Consider the following 4,778-nt stretch of genomic DNA (forward strand, 5'->3'; position numbering starts at 1 on the left):
AAGCCCTCCCCACCCCGAGATTGCAACAACCCCCTACCACGACAAGGACATTCCCCCATTGTGGCAGCCCTCCCGACCATGGCAGCCCTTCGACTCGCGGATGCACCTCAACCGCGACATTAGGGCGAAGATGTCACCGCAACTCTCTTATGCAGCGCGTGCAGATATTGATGACCGAAGTTTCTCGCTTATCGCTCGTGTTGAGGCAATCGAAGGACGTCTCACAACCGATCGCGCCATCCCTCTAAAGAATCGAAGCACCCGGGACGTAACGAGGCGTCGGAATTTCGACGACGACGACTATCATCGGAAGGTCATTCCAAGACGGCCACATTCAAGAGACTCGCGAAAAAGAGGAGAACAATATCGCTCTGCTCTCACCGCCGACCGACGATGAAACAATAGCAACACTATCGGCGGCTGATGCTCGCATCGAGTCTGCCGTCAGAGATGACATGGCCACGACGGTGGAGGACATCGTAGATGATGTGGCCGTTGTCGCGGTTGAGAAGGTCGCCAACTCTCTTCTTAATGAATCGATGGACCCAGTGAACCTGACCGCCGAGATCGCGGCATCAAAGATGGACACAATCCTTGCGCATCAAGAACAAGTTAAGGGTGTGTCTCCCAATGATGCCGCTGCCGCGGCCACGGCTGAGAAGATCGCTGAACTGCTGTCGCGGGCCGAGAATACCGCGATCGAGCGATGACACAATCCCACCACAACTATTACCATGTAAGGATGTGTTCATGGTTGATGTTGTCGCCATCGCCCCCGCATCGCCGTGCACAATCCCACAACAAGAACAACCATGTAAGGATGTGTCTCGCAGCTGATGCTCGCCGCCGCCCTCGTGATCGAATGAAGATGCCGCCGGTGTCGAACACCGTGAAGGTGCAACGACAGTGCCCTCCATGAAGACCCCGATCGAGCAACGAGGAGATGATCAAGGCCAATCAACAATAGGGACCAGCATTTGCCTCGAAAAAGCTTTTTATTCCCATGGGTTGGTCTGTCCTCGCCTTAACAAATATGAGCAAGAGTTGATGAGGATCTTCCTCAACCGCTTCTATGGATCTAGTAAGTCTAAAGTTTTTTTATGATAGTGTTTTAAAAGTTTTTTATTATAGTGTTTAACCATTTTCTAATAGTGTTTAATGTCTTTATGTTATCATTTAATTTGTCTATTTAACGCTTAATTATATATAATATCATTTAATAATTGATAATATCATTTAAACATTTACAATATGGTCTTATTATATCTCGTATCGCTTAACCTCGAAGACCGTCATGCAGTGGAAGAATCGACACTCGCCAACACCACACGGACAAATTGTACACGCCGCTGAGGGGAAGGGAGATGGTCACGTATGATGTGATGGACGCTGTATGCATAATACAAAAGTTGCCGAGCAAAGAGCCATATCCTTACAAGAAGCGCACTCCATCACCGCCGTATCGCTTTGCTTTATGATCAAAGCGTGATCGACGCATACGAAACAATTATGGCTATGGTCGGGATGCCGTGCGCAACCTCGCATGAAGTTCAAATTGTCATCCTCCCGATAATCATGAATGGCCACTTCCATGTCGTCGCTCCCCGACAATGATAAACAATAATACAAGCATTATTCTTCATGTCTGGGGTACGATAAAGACGCGTTGGACATGGTAAGTTCTTTAATTATGTCCGATTAATAGTGTTTGGTATTTAATCGGTATTCTAATCTCGACAATGGAATCTATTCGACAATTGTGTCGATATGGAGTTCGGCCGAGTCTGGCGACTTTGCAAAGTACCCACTGCACCCGACATGGAAACCCCACGCTAAAAACAAGGAAGCGCCGATTGCGCCTGCCTCACGCCATGCGGTTTATCGAGCAATTACTTTGGGGTGAGAAGTTACTGCTACCGCAGATGACGCTCCTTACCCTCGATTAAGGTATGTTACCCGTGATACTTAAGGAGGGAGGCGCGTACGTCCATGAGAAAGGGGGTCGTCACAAGCTGGGTTAAATTTTCATGACCAAGAACATGTCTTGTATATCTCAATGTCAATTTTGTTTTCGAATGTAAAACTCGACATTCAATTCATTGTTTTTGTTTCGTAAGAACATGACTTGTATATCTCAATGTAAATTTTTGTTTGTTTTCAATTGTAAGGTAGGTTAAATCTCCATCTCGGGGCTTTTATTTCATTGTTTAATTTACGCTTGTAATTGTGTACATTTCCGCTTTCATTGTGTAAATATACCATATATCGCTTTAAACATCAGCTTTGAAATATTTCAAATTACCTATCCGCTTAAAAATAACATTGTCTCCTGCTCAAATAAATGCATTCATCAGTAAAGAGTAAGAGTTTAAAATGAAAAGTTGCCCATCAATACACAATGTTTCCCTCGCTCATCGCCGGGCTTATTTACAATGCCTAGTCGGGTGACGCCTCATCTGCAAGATCTACGATCGTGACTCGTGATCTACGGCAGGGTACGCAATGTAATCCTCATGGACATCAAACGCCTGCGACTCGATCCTCTTTTCGCCTAGGGCCGCCCAGCCGCCTTCTTGTCACGGAAGTCGCGAAACGAAGCTTCACGATTTCCGCCTCAAGGCTCGCCATCGTCGGGTATGGGGAATATAGCTTCCTCATACGCCAGTTTGTAATTGTCGACGGTGAAGTACCCGCTAATAAATCGATGGACGCTGGTGTCTCGCTCCAGATATTGTAGCGCAAGCGTGTTTGCAAGAGATACCATAAACTTGCCACCTCTCGACATGAACAAGTTTGAATGGCGAGATCTCATGCAGTCTGCCGCGACCGGTCGATCACTCAGTAACGATCATCGACACAACGACTCAACACGAAGATTTCGTCGCCCTCAACAATGATCTCTACCTTCGAATGTATGTCCGGCATAAGTAGGTCTCCCATTTGTTTTGCTTTGCTCACGCCGTTACATAACATGCGCATCAACTTGAACCTGACAAATAAGGTTAAACAAAGACGGTGATGGTTAAATAATTCGTAAACATGTTTAAACATTATTGTAAATATTAAACGAAAGGATTAATATTTAAAAGTCGCATAAGTGTAATTAAACAAAGATTGAGAATGTTTAAAGGGTAACACTAAATGTTAAGTGTAAATCAACATTCGCAGCATCTTATGGAGCCAAACCATTTTCGCCACCGTAAATGACGAGCTTCCTTGATCCAAGCATTGAACGACTCACGACGCTTTGAATACATCTCACCCCAACGATCACCTCCGACAGTATAATTCGACCAATGTGACATATCCAATTTATTAATCAACCAAAGCTGATGAGCTTCTAGTGATGTGGACTGTAGTTCATTCACGGTATCATCAAAATCTTTAGCCGTGGATGCCCATGCAATGTGGAAGCATATAGACCAGCACTCCTCCCTCAATGCCTTCCCAAGTCCGGACATCGCTTTCATAAATTGGTCTCCAAATGTCGAAGATGCAGATGCATGTGGCGAAGAAGGAAGACTCTCGAATTGCGCCTCACAAGGCCCTTTGACCCGTCCGACACGTAAGGTAATTATCTCATGATAATCTCCATCCTCGCGATAAAGCATCGCCTAACTTTGATATGCGAACTAAGTCCAATCGGGCATCGGTCTCGCTGTCGACTATACCAAGGCGACGTGGAAAAACCATTATTTCCATCTTTCCATGTGGCACCCAGAGTGTACCCGACATTTTTCCAAGGAGGTGGGTACCATCGAGAAACGAAAGATAGCCGCCCGCAAGCCCTCTTTGAATCCTACAATTCACGCTGCTTAAAATAAAAGAATGCACGCTTAAAACGACTCACCGCCTCTTTCCACGATCGCAACCCTCGCCGTGATTTGTCTCAAACCCACCTTTATCCACATACCAAAGCAAACAATGAATGGAGATGCGTCACCGCCACGAGGACCACCCGGGCATGCTCTTTTTCTCAACCAAGCCTCGCTTGTATGGTACGTGGACACCATGTTCCCAGCAACATGTCCTTCCTCAATGTCGGTCGGCCTTGTACAAGGGACGGTCCTGAGCTTCGAATCACCTCGGCGCTAACCCATTTTTGACGCTGGATGCGACGTCAACCTATGCCACCACCACAAGTGTGTGACGGGTTGATTGTCTTGATTCTGAAATATTTTTGCTATACTCTTTTGATGCATGAAGGCGCCAACGACAAACCACCGGCAGCAAGATTCCATAGTCACCCGATATTTTTCGCTCTTTATGAATTTGAAGTCAAAAATTCCGCTTTGATTACATGATTTCAAGCACATCCCCTCAAAATGTCTCGACACCATCAAAACATTGTCCAATATCCAACTACAAAGACTTTCGTAATGATCTCGGACGAGGAAGGAAGGCATCCCACACCGCCTGGTCACCATAGGGGATGAACTGGGAGCACTCGCAGAATCAATTCCTCGCCAACACTTCACCAAATGAAAAAGATCAATATGTTGCTTTGGAGAATATAATGTTTTAAGTGATAATGATAATATTTAAACGTTAAATTAAATACTTACAAGCAATCTAATAACGAAACGACTAGTACAAGATGTTAACCAAACGACTTTTGACATATTTAAACACTAATGAACCTGCATAACCTGAACAAATAAAAAGAGAAGGAAACTTACAACGAGTAAAACTCATTTTCATTAGGATTCTTCAATGGCACATCTTCCGCCTCTGACAACAAGATCAACTACAAGACATTTGAAGATGGAGTGCACGCG

This window comes from Dioscorea cayenensis, chromosome 15 (assembly GCF_009730915.1).
Source record: "Dioscorea cayenensis subsp. rotundata cultivar TDr96_F1 chromosome 15, TDr96_F1_v2_PseudoChromosome.rev07_lg8_w22 25.fasta, whole genome shotgun sequence".
Lineage (NCBI taxonomy): Eukaryota > Viridiplantae > Streptophyta > Magnoliopsida > Dioscoreales > Dioscoreaceae > Dioscorea > Dioscorea cayenensis.